The sequence below is a fragment of the Eschscholzia californica genome, unplaced genomic scaffold, assembly GCF_041429995.1.
Source record: "Eschscholzia californica isolate CP2 unplaced genomic scaffold, dmEscCali1.0.p SCAF_2, whole genome shotgun sequence".
NCBI classification, from domain to species: domain Eukaryota; kingdom Viridiplantae; phylum Streptophyta; class Magnoliopsida; order Ranunculales; family Papaveraceae; genus Eschscholzia; species Eschscholzia californica.
The window spans coordinates 55807862-55821065 of NW_028238309.1; the positions used below are offsets into that span (position 1 = coordinate 55807862).

A 13204-nucleotide genomic window follows, 5' to 3' on the forward strand; every position below is an offset into this window, starting at 1 on the left:
AGTGTATTTCCTGATTTTGTTTATATAGAAAGACATGCTCAAAGAACTCTACATTTGTGGATTCCATAATGGTTTTTACATGGATATTTGTTATATCCGATTTGTGAACTAGAAAACGATAGGCAGCGCTATTAATTGATGGTCCTATGTAAATACAATCTACAGTTTTAAGTCATATCTTAACCTTTTTAGGAGAGGGAACTAGTACCTTATCAAGGCACCCCCACACTTTTGTGTATTTAAAGGATGGTTTACTTCCTTTCCACAACTCCTAAGAAATGTTTCCTGTTTTCTTATGGAGTAACTTATTTAATAAGTGGTTGGCTATTAAGATAGCCTACCCCCACAAGTTCTGAGGTAAACCACAACTTAACAACAATGCATTCTCATTTCTTTGAAAGTTCTATTTTTACGCTCAGCAGTCCCATTTTGTTGAGGGGTGTATGGGGCGGTTGTTTGATGAATGATTCCATTCTTTGCACATATTTCAACAAAAGGAGATTCATATTCTCCTCCTCTATCACTTCGAATTGCCTTAATCTTTTTATTAAGTTGATTTTCCACTTCTGTTTTATAAAACTCAAATTTTTCAATTGCTTCATCTTTACTTCTTAATAAGTAAATATAACAAAATCTTTTGGAATCATCTATGAAAGTGATGAAATATTTCTTTCATCCTCTTGTTTGAACTATTTTTGTTAAATTCACGATTATATAATAATCGGAGATATAGACATGAAATAAAGACACGATAATTTAACGTGGTTCGGTCGGATACTCAAGACCTACATCCACGGAGAAATAATTCTTTATTAATAATTCACCACATACAATTGTATGTGGGAGTTGATCGGTTACATTGGTCAGATATAACTCGATGAGTTTGAATCCTAGAACCCTCTCCTATTTATAGATGACTTAGGGTTTAGGGTTTCCTAGTTTCTGATTACTAAACTAGGAAATAATACAAAATCTATCTAATATTACCATTAGATAGTTACAAGAGATATTCTGAATATATTATACTAATGTTACATATCTTCACATATCTTCTAATATCTTCACGTATCTTCAAATATATTCTGAATTCTTCTTGATCGTCGGATCTCGTCTTCTCGATCCGTCACGTACATACACGTGTTACACACGTATATTATTTCTGCAACTTATCTTGACCGCCGGATCTCCTATTTTCGATCCTCCTTATGTACCGTATCCTATTACCCCCCCGCAAGTTGGAGCACGTAAATTTTGAAGTGTCCGACTTGGAGAGAGAAAAAAGGAAATACTTCTTGATTCGTCGCATTTGTCTTCTTGCAACTCTTGGATTGTGGATGCGTTGGAAGATGATTGAACGATGATTAAGTCACAACCAAAAGGTTGGTAGTTGCGGTCAAAAAATTGAGCGAAAATCAATGACAACGAAACTACATGTGTTTTTTCTCATGTATGTAAAGTTGGTCATTGTATGAAGAAAATGTCAACAACTGAAAGGTTGTGATAATCAATTCTTGTCGTATAAAAACGTCAAGTATGAACTTTAGTAGTGACAACAAAATAATGTTGTTTTGTTTAAAATCGACAAGAAATCATTGTCGTAATTGCCAAAAAATATTGGAGAAGAAACAACCAAAAAGATGGTCGACATTAAATTCATTGCCAAAAATATGCAAGATCGATATAATTCCGAAAAAATAGAGATATTCTATTCATTGAAAAGATATTCTATTCGTTGGAGAAATATTCCAAAATGTTATTTGGTAGGAAAGACAAGTCATCATAGATTAAGTATGAGTTGAAAAATGTCACGGGAGAATCCGGAAATATAGGTCAAAATAGATATATTCTATTTGTGGTAAGAAAAAGTCCAAAATATAATTGGAAGAAAGAAAATAATCATGAAAAATATGTGATTATGAAAATTTCGCGGGTTGAATTCCGGAATTAAAATCCAAAATAGGAATTCTTTCTCCGTTGAAGAGAAAGTCCAATATTTTGGTAGAGAAATAAAATCGTCATAAACAAAGTATGACTTTGGAAATGTCACGGGTTTATCCGGAAAGAAAAGTCAAAATAGATTAAATTAGTCTATTTTAGTGTCACAAATAGAAGAGAAAGTGACAGAAAAGGTTGTGTCACAACTAGAAAAAGTTGGATATAGGTGACATTAGAAGTCTGTCACAAAATAAATTTCCGACAGATGAACTATGTCGAATAAATTTCACACAAAACTGTAGCAAAAAACAGTGTATAGTTGCGACAGATTTGTGAAATAAGTATTTTGTCGCAAAAAAAACTGTAACATTAGTGACAGTAGCAAATAGTGTCACTTTCCTTTAGATGGAAAACAGTGACATTTGCAAACTGTCACTGATCTGATGCCGTCACAAAATAATGTGGGGAAAAGAAACTGTCGCAAATATTGAATTTGGGGGAAATTTATGAACTTCTAAATTAGGGTTTACCCAAATTGGGAAATTTCTCAAAATTGGGATTCCCAAATCAGAAGGTAATTGAAAAATTAAACAAGATAAATCATATGGGATCTGTATGAGACTCCAAATTGATAATTTATATGATCCATAGAAATCAAACACGGCCAAGAATCGCCGGTGATGAATCGGTTGTTAAAGAGAGAAAGATAACGGGGAAGCAAAAAAAATCAATGCTTCCTTGGTGTTGTTGCAGCAAGACGACTATGTTGGCGGTCTATGGCAAAATTAAAGCACCGATTTGGTGATACCCAAGCACCCATTAACAAGACTAATAGAGGCAGTAACTTGATTGCTTTCTTCCCCAACGAGCAAACCCTAAAAGGGTTATAGGGGATAGAATCTCCCGTGAGAAGAAAGGTAAATAGTCTTTATTAGGTAGGGTTGGTCCCTTTAATTTAAGCGGGTTGAAGAATCGGGTCGGGTGAACCTGGTTCCTAAGTCAACTAATAAAACCCAAATCTGACTAGAAAAGTCTATGGGGAAGCGGGTAGGGTCGGGTTGCTATATGCCACCGGGTATATTTGCCCCAATTATGTTTTGTCAAGTCTCATAAGAGGAAATCGAGAAAATTAGAAAAAAAAATCAAATTTTAATGGAAAGTTACCTTTGTTGAAGAAGAAATCATTGCTGCTACTTTGATGAATTTGAACAAACTTCAGTAGATCAAGTAAATAATATCTTCTTTCCTATTCTCGTACAAAAATATCTTCTTCTTTCACTTAATTTTTTTTTTTTGGCTTGACGATAAAACATAATCACAAGAATAATCTTGAAAAAGTTAAACAAATCGACAAAGCAATTGAATAGTAATGTAATCACAACTAAAAAAATAGTTGGAATGTTGACACAACAATATAAAAATTGTTGGGGAAAGCGGAAGCTAAAACACGAACAAATAACCTGCTCATGATACCATGTTAAATTCACGATTATATAATAATCGGAGATATAGACATGAAATAAAGACACGATAATTTAACGTGGTTCGGTCGGATACTCAAGACCTACATCCACGGAGAAATAATTCTTTATTAATAATTCACCACATACAATTGTATGTGGGAGTTGATCGGTTACATTGGTCAGACATAACTCGATGAGTTTGAATCCTAGAACCCTCTCCTATTTATAGATGACTTAGGGTTTAGGGTTTCCTAGTTTCTGATTACTAAACTAGGAAATAATACAAAATCTATCTAATATTACCATTAGATAGTTACAAGAGATATTCTGAATATATTATACTAATGTTACATATCTTCACATATCTTCTAATATCTTCACGTATCTTCAAATATATTCTGAATTCTTCTTGATCGTCGGATCTCGTCTTCTCGATCCGTCACGTACATACACGTGTTACACACGTATATTATTTCTGCAACTTATCTTGACCGCCGGATCTCCTATTTTCGATAGTTACAAGAGATATTCTGAATATATTATACTAATGTTACATATCTTCACATATCTTCTAATATCTTCACGTATCTTCAAATATATTCTGAATTCTTCTTGATCGTCGGATCTCGTCTTCTCGATCCGTCACGTACATACACGTGTTACACACGTATATTATTTCTGCAACTTATCTTGACCGCCGGATCTCCTATTTTCGATCCTCCTTATGTACCGTATCCTATTAATTTTTGAATCACATACATCACTATGAATTAATTCTAAAGGTTCTGTGTTTCTTTCAACTGTTTAAAAGAAGGCTTAGTCATTTTTTACTCTACACATGTGGGCCACATCTTTCTAGATTCAATTTCAAATTTGGATATTACGTCCATATTTATTAATTTCTTAATTGAATTTAAATTCACATGTTCTAATCTCTTATGCCAAATTTCTGAAGAAGATTCAACAATATAAGCGGAACTCATAACTTTATTATTAATAATTTTTTATGCTTTAGGCATTACAATGGTTACATTTTGTTTAAATAGACCCCCTGACATGTATCATTTTCCCACATACATATTATTTTTGATAGTACAAAATTATCTGCCACAAATACAAGTTTAAACCCGTTCTTAGTAAGGAGGGAACCAGATACTAGATTCTTCCTTACATCTGGAACATGGTAAACACCATTCAAGGTTACTTCTTTTTCAGAAGTAAACTTCAACACCACCTTTCCTATGCCTTCGACTTTGGCGGTTGAGTCATTACCCATAAACATGTTCTCTTCTTTGTCTGCTTCTTTGAAAGTGGAGAACAACTTCGATCAGCACAAATGTGGTGAGTATACCCTGTATCTATCCACCATTCTCTCATGTTACCAATGAGATTAACTTCATAGACAACAACACATATGCTTATATTTTCAAATTTCTGAACCACAACATCGACCATGTCTTCATTTTCAGTAACGAGAGCAGATACATTCTGAACATCTGAATCTTCAATAAGTGAAGTTTGATTCTTCACTTTGTTTGGTTTACTGCCTGGTTTAGAAAACCGACAATCCTTTTGCAAAGTGCCCTGGTTTTCCACAAGTAAAACAACCATTAGTATTTTTCTTCTTTTTGGTCTTACCATTTGATTTGCTTGATCGTTTCCTTTTATGAGTCTGGTTTGGTTTTGTTTCAACCATATTAACATTGGAGATTTTTTTGATTTCTCCTTTCAGCACTCCGACTATCTTCCTCAATCCTTAATTTGAGGATTAGGTCTTCAAGACCCATATTTTTGTTCTTGTACCTAAAATAATTTTTGAAATTCTTCCAACCTGGAGGGAGTTTCTCTATCATAGCATGAACTTGAAAGGCCTCATTAGCAATCATAATTTTTGCCTTCAATTCCTGTAACAACATTTGGAGTTCTTGTACTTGTAACATAACTCGTTTCGAGTCAATCATTTTATAGTCCAAGAACCTACCAACAATGAATTTTTTTTTCATACTCGTTGTCACTGTCTTATATTTGTCGATGAGGGTATTCCATAATTCCTTAGAGGTTTCTATAATATAATAAATATTATAAAGATTGTCATCAAGAGAATTCAGTATATAATTCTTACAGAGGAAATCACTGTGCTTCCATGCCTCCACGGCGGACAGTCGGACGCATTCTCAATGTCGCCATCATCATTTAGGATAGGTTTTTCTTTAGAAAGATATTTGACCAACCCGATATTGGTTAAATAATACAACATCTTCTGTTTCCAGCGTTAGAAATCAATATCCTTGAACTTTTCTGAGTTCTCAACATGGTTCGAGGATGAAGTATTAACACGAACAATTTCAACGTTTGTTTCCATTTCTCTCTCTTATCATAGAAACAAAGTAAGTTAATATTTTAAGAATTAGAAAACTAATTATAAATTTGTCTTAAGATTGTTAGTCCCCTGGTTCTCTTTTAATATAACAAATCTTAATCTTTCTATTTAAACAAAAATAGAGTATTATCTGATAAATCAGAACAAAGTTATCTTCTCTAATCTAATTGAAAAAGATGACAACAATGATTAAAAAAAAACGAAAATTAAATGTAACAAATATTCGAGTCAAGGATTACCTATGTATATTAGTACCAACAGTAATGGTGTATGTCTCCCAAGATAAAACTGATTACCTATCAAGTTAAAGATGGTACATCTTAGTTTTGATAGTCTGTGGAACTTTCTAAGCAATACAAACTTGAAAATGAATGCTCAGAAAATTGCTAAAATTGATGTATTTAAATTGTTGAATTCTCATGGTATTTATAGGAGCATTTGCAACACTTCGTATGGGTGCCTATAGACGAATAGATGTTTCCAGCAGTCACACTTGACTGTTGGATTTCAGGTTTAATTTCGACCATCAGATCTCAATGAATATATCATAGAGCATCTCGGTCGTCGGGTCGCCCAGATCCATTGATTACATTTCCACAATCGGATCAAATCTCTGGTCTTAAAAATGAATGGCTTCAATCGCTCCTAGCGACGATGCGCACATGGAAAGTGCGTGCGAGCACCTCTAATGCGCCTTATACGCCCACGCCACGCGCGTGAGCGTTGCGTGGTGCAGACCACGCAAAACACCCCATTATTTCAAGGAATCTACTATTAGTATGTGAAAAAAATCTATATAAAGATGTAGAACTACCTTATTTGTCCAATACGGTACTAATAATAAAGCTTCACGTTGTAGTTATCTTTATATATTCCTAAAGTAAATCAATGATAACTCATTCATATGAAATCGAATTTTGATAAATTTGATGTCTTAATTCAAGAACTCGACAAGACGAATCCAATGGTCCGTCTTGATTTTGATTTGGACAACGTTTGGTTGCCCAAATTTGCCAAAAACAGATTCGGTTTCTACAGGGTTAAGGAAAAAAAATTGAAACACGAATATCTTTGTTTTTTGTGAAGATCTTTCTTTTTCACACGATGAAGATCTACTAAATAATTAAATTGAATCATTCAAAAAAGTAATCTCCACTTCATTTAATTGTCAATTTAAAAGGACCAACTTAATTTATTATTTTCACTTTTTTAGAGAAATCATTATTTTATTTCAAATCTCAAGCGGTCGATAACAATCATTTCTCATACCCATTTGTTATTTATAATCACTATTACTCACCACTAATAAATAAACAATGAGTCCCTCAACAAGACGAATCCAATGGTCCGTCTTGATTTTGATTTGGACAACGTTTGGTTGTCCAAATTTGCCAAAAACAGATTCGGTTTCTACAGGGTTAAGGAAAAAAAATTGAAACACGAATATCTTTGTTTTTTGTGAAGATCTTTCTTTTTCACACGAATGAAGATCTACTAAATAATTAAATTGAATCATTCAAAAAAGTAATCTCCACTTCATTTAATTGTCAATTTAAAAGGACCAACTTAATTTATTATTTTCACTTTTTTAGAGAAATCATTATTTTATTTCAAATCTCAAGCGGTCGATAACAATCATTTCTCCTACCCATTTGTTATTTATAATCACTATTACTCACCACTAATAAATAAACAATGAGTCCCTCAACAAAAAAAATGAACAATGAGTCATTACTTTTTTGGCCTCCTATTTGTGACCAATATCATTTTTGTCTTTATGTTTTCTCTAAATTCAAAATTGACCATTTTTTGTTAACTCCGCTAGTTAATTTTTATGGTTAACTTTTTTGTTGTCATAATTACCCTTCTTATAAAAAATGATTTCATTTCTCTAATCTCTTTTTATTTTAAAACGGGTTAATTCCCCAAAAGAATCAGTTGGGGGCCAAAAAGAAATGAATTCTCAATAATTTTAAGAACATAAAGCCATCTCATCGGTCGTCCCTCTCTTCTCCATTTCATCCCTCTCTTCTTCACTTCATCTCTCTCGCCACCTCATCATCTTCTCTGACGAAAGTCGCCGATCAGCAAAAATTTTCAGAGTCCTACAAACATATGAAATTTATTTTTATGTTTTCTCTCATTTTCCTTCTTCTTTCTCTCTCCTCTTCTCCTTCCTTTTTCTTCCCCTCTCTTCTTCTTCTTCTTCTTCTTCTTCTTCTCTTTCTCTACTACCTCCCTCTCTACTCATTGTCCGGCGAAGTGGATGATCCCCTTAGCTGGACGTCTGGATCTAGAACTCCAAACGAAGGTCTGGTCGACCCTCATCAGACCTTCTCTAGGATTCCAGATCTAGACGAAGGCCTAGAAATCAGAGGTTTGACGAAGGGGATCTTTCTCTTCGCCGACAGTGAATTGAGAGAGCTTATAGAGAAAGAGAAGCAAAGAAAGGGCAAAAAGAAGAAAGATGAGGAAGAAGAAAGAAGGAAAAGAAGAAGAAGGAAGGAGAAAAAGAGAAAGGAAGGAGAGAGAAAGAAAAATAAAAAGACTTTTTTCTGTTTGAAGATCGCTGAAAAATTTTGTCGGTCGACAACTTTCGTCAAAGAAGATGATGAGATGGCGAGAGAGATGAAGTGGAGGAGGCGAGAGAGATGAAGTGGAGGAGAGAGGTGATGAAATTGAGGAGAGGGAGGGAGGGAGGGAGAGATGAGGTGGCTTTACGTTCTTAAAATTGTTGAGAATTAATTTCATTTTGGACCCCCAAGTTGATTTTTTTTTTTGGAAATTAACCATATTTAAAATAAAGAGCGAAAATGAGATTAAAGAAATATGGCAACAAAAAAGTTAACCACTAAAGTTAACTAATGGAGTTAACAAAAAAAGATAAATTTTGAATTTACGAAAAATAAGGGACCAAAAAACAAGCTGGTGACAAACTGAGGGTCAAAAGGATATAACTCATTCTTTATTTATCATTGGTGTGTGATAGTGTTATAAATGACAAATGTGCAGGAGAAATGATTGTTCAATGGCAACCGATGATCCACATTAGAAGAATCAAAGAAATCAGGAACCGTCTCGAAAGCGTCAAATTCAGCCATACCAAGAGAATGGTTAATATTCAGGTGGACAAACTAGTTAAATGGCTCGCAAAAAGAATAGATCTAAAACTTGGTCTAATGTTCCGTTCTTTTTAGTTACTATGTATTGTAATGGTACTCTGATTTCTTAATAATATTTCATAGTTCAACAAAAAAATATGATTGTTATTGACCCCTTGAGATATTAAAGGCATCAATACATAGAGAATTATTTCAAAAAAAAAAATAGAGAATCAAATTTCCTGCCGACGACAATAAGTGGGTGAAATAATTATTATATTATCTGCTCCTTCAGATATTAAAAAAAATAATGCCTTTTCTTAAAAAGTGAAAATAATGAATCAATTTAAGTTGGTTTTGTTAAATGACAATTCAATGAGGTGGAGACTATTTTTTTAACTAATTCAATTTTATAATTTAGTGATCTTTATTGTGTAAAAAACAAAGATCTTCATAAAAAACAACAACAGTGATATGGGGACGGACAGTTTTGGCGTGAAAGTGGCGTGAATCCCCATCTAACGGGTTGCATTCCCGTTGATTTCATCAAGAGAGAGAAAGTGACGTGAATCCTAGGATTGGTGGCAATTCACGCCACTTTCACCCCCAAAATTTCGATCCCCCTCTCTTTTCCGTTTTGAAAACAAAGATAATTGTGTCTTAATTTTCTTTTCTTAGTACAAGTAGATGCGTATATCGCCAATCGAAGTTCAATTTTTTAATTTTCTTGAGTCCACCGAATTCATATTTTTGTTACTCTCATTTGCCGATTGAGATTTACTTTATTTTTAAATTATTTTTTGTGATGGAAAAATACTAATTCTTAGATCAGTTAACAAGATGCCTATAAGTCAAACGAAAGATTGAAAGGGTGCAATTCAAATACACGAATAGAAAATTCGATTCTCCTGCAGATAAATTAACTAAATGGACTGGAAAGAAGAATAAATCGAAGACTTGGAGCGAGCAATATACTTTATTTTATAGTTTCTATGTATTGTAATGACATTTTGCGTGTTTAATATAATAGTTGCCTTTCAACAAAAAAGAAAGTTAACAAGAAGCCTATAGTTCACTTGGATGATAATGTAAAGTGGCCTGAATGATGGGACATGACAAATTGTGTACATGACGTCAGCAACTTGTCTTGTTCGAGCTTCTCGACCCACTTTTTTTATCAAGCCATATATAAACATCTGAAAGAAATGTCATCCATGGATCCGATCCTTTCATCAAAAAAAAATCCATGGATCCGATCAAAATTGAAAAATAAAATAAGGATTAATTCTATTTTGACCCCCTAAAGATGACCAACCCTCCAAAATGAACCCCTAAAGATAATACACTTCTAAATCACTTTTTTGTTTAATTACCGTAAACATTAATTATTTTTCCTTTTTGTTATCGATTTTACCCTTCTGACTTTACTCCCAATATTTATAGTTTTAAGATCATTAATCAACAAGTCATGTCATTCATTAATAAATAAAAAAAACTCTCTCAACAATTGGTTCTTTTTCTCCCTAATTAATTTTTTCATCTCCTCCATTATCTTTACTTCTTCTCATTTTCCACCTTCATCACCATCATCATCTTCAAAATCTCTTTTTATCTTCATCATCTTAAAAATCTCTTTTTATCATCATCATCTTCTTCTTCTTCTTCTTCATCTTCAACATCTCTTCTCAGCATCATAATCATCATCATCATTCTACATTTTACTACTGTGTTTTAAAAGGATTTGCTATGATGAGAATGATTAGCTATTATGGGAATCATTGTGGGTACATTATACCACTACAAATTTCCATCTGATCACTCTTTAAAGATGAGGAAGATAATGGTTCAACTATTGATTCTTATTTATGCTAGGTTCGCTATTACAGAGATTATTAGGTTCCTTCCTTATTTAATTGGTTGATTAGTTGATTTTCTTGATTCACTATATTTTCTCTCTAGATTAGGGCTTTTTGAAATACCCACTTACTTACTTACTTACTATTGTTGGTTTTGGTGGAATGGTTTGATTTTGGAAAGAGTTTAGTAGCTTGATGAGTAAATATTGATGATGAAGATCTAGGTAAGAGATGTTGAAGCTAATAAAGAGAGAAAAAAGAAACTATTTTCAAATTAATAAAAAATAGTTATTAAGAGTTCCAAGAACTTTAGTAATGAACTAATTGAACTTAATAATTAATGTTCTTGGAACCATAAATGTTGTAGAAAATAAAGTGGGCAGGGTAGAACTGGTAATGAGAAAAACAAAAATTAATATATGACGATAAAGTGGACGGAAAAGGATATAGGGGGCCTATGATTTTTAGAGAAAGAATTACTAGTTCCTAAGAATTCCAAGAAATAGTTGTTAAGAGTTACAAAAAAACAAGATATTAAAGTTAACTCACGGTTTAATAAAAAATAGCTCATTTTGAATTTATAAAAATAGAAAACCAAAATTCCATAGGGCCAAAAAGTGGATGGTAGAATAAGCCCTATGGTTTGTGACAAATTTCTATTTTGGCCTTCTGTTTTTATAAATTCAAAAATAAACTCTTTTTTATTAAACCATCACTTAACTTAATACTTTGCTTTTTGTTCAACAAAAAAAAATACTTTGCTTTTTTGTTTTCCTTAATACCCATCCTCTAAAATTTGAGATTTTTTCCATTTCTTCTTCTTCTTAAATCTGAGATTTTTTTCATTTCTTTCTCGTCGGTCCCAAAAATAACCAACCTCTGTCTAATAAATGGTAAAAGAAGATTAAAACTCCTAATGAATCATTTGTCTTCTTACATTTTTATCTTCTCTCTATTGTCTTTCTTTCTCTAAAAGCTTTACTGATCTATTATGATTCCTGATTGAAAATTTAACTTGGAATTTATGTTTAGCTTGTTCAGATTTAGTTTTTTCGATAAACTCATCTAAAATGTGAGAGGAATGGATAAGACTACAAAAACGAGAAAACTTACCATGGATCCTTCGCACTTTCTCTCTCTAGTCTCTAACCATCTCCTTTATCCACCAATCCCTCTATTAATTGGGTGTTGGAGCAGATGAAAACAAAAACATGTCATGCTCTCTCAGCAATGGCAATCACTACTTATATAAGTTTCCAAGTTAGCAACAGCAGGAGCATCATCATCTTCAATCCTAACCATGCTCTCACTAGAAAACGGGTGACATTAGCTACGCACCTTTTGTTACGGGGTATTAATATCGTAGCTACTAGTCACCATTTGCTATGAATATTTTGTAAGCGTAGCAAATAACGACCAACAACCACAAACTTTGTGGCCATTTGCTACACATTCGTCGGTGTCAAATGCCGTTCACGCACAAACAGTAAAAATTAAAAAGTGTTTATCGGCTACGGTTCATTTTCCGTAGCAACTGGTGGACATTTGCTACGAACAATCGTAGTTAATGAGTCAAAAATGGTAGCAGATACTCATTATATTGGCACGGAAAAAATTGCGCGAAAAATTTAGAGTTTGCGCCAAAAGCTTTGGGTGTCGTCCGTAAAAGAAGCCCAAATGTTGGGTGCTCTCTACAAAATATAGAAACACTAGGCGTGCCCAAATCATCTCCGATTTCTATTTTTATTAAAAAAAAAGAACGACCGAGAGAAATAGAGAGTTGAAACAAGGGTTTTTTGAGGAGAAGAGAAATTAACTGAGAGGGGGTAGTTGGGTTGATTTCTGACAGAGCGAGGAAGGGTTTCCCTGGAGAAGGAGAGTTGGAGAAGAAGGGTTTCGGCTTATTGTCAGGTATTTCATTGATTTTGCCCTTCTTTGTTTGTTTGTGAAATTTTCTGAGTTGATTTCTCAAATATCTCTAGGGTTTGTTCTGTTGTTTCTCTTCTTCAACAAGTTTTGAGAAGGGGTGATGTTGCACTTGATTCATCAAGTCTAATAACAAGATATTTGTAGTATCTACGAGAGTATTTAATGGTTTTTCTGAATTTAGAATGTGAACTCAATATTCTTATTAATTTGTTCCGAGTTGATGAAAACTGTTGTGAAGATATATGGTCATACCAACATTTAAACTTTTTATTGGGTCATAGTCATTTCCATAGATTAATAAAGAGTAGATTTACCTGAGAGGCTGAGACGAACTGTTTACATTATTAATATTGTCATTGTTCTTTCTCGGTTTCATTAGATTATGGTACTCCTTTATGATACTTACTTGCTATCAGAATGACTCCTTTACGATACTCACCTGCTATCAGAATGATTCTAATTCGATTTGTAAAACCTAGTTTAGTTCGCCAATGAAAATTTTCTATTAGGAAAAATCAGAATTTGAATCTTACTGTTTCG

At 33.2% G+C, this 13204-nt stretch overlaps 1 long non-coding RNA gene across 1 annotated transcript; it reads right to left on the reverse strand.

Moving 5' to 3' along the window:
* Window positions 1-692: 692 nt before the first annotated feature.
* LOC147559248 (uncharacterized) lies at window positions 693-3077 on the reverse strand. The gene is made up of 2 exons (XR_015233607.1): window positions 2389-3077; window positions 693-2231 (listed from the first exon to the last, which is right to left on the reverse strand). It is a non-coding gene; the product is annotated as an uncharacterized LOC147559248 (long non-coding RNA).
* Window positions 3078-13204: the final 10127 nt, after the last annotated feature.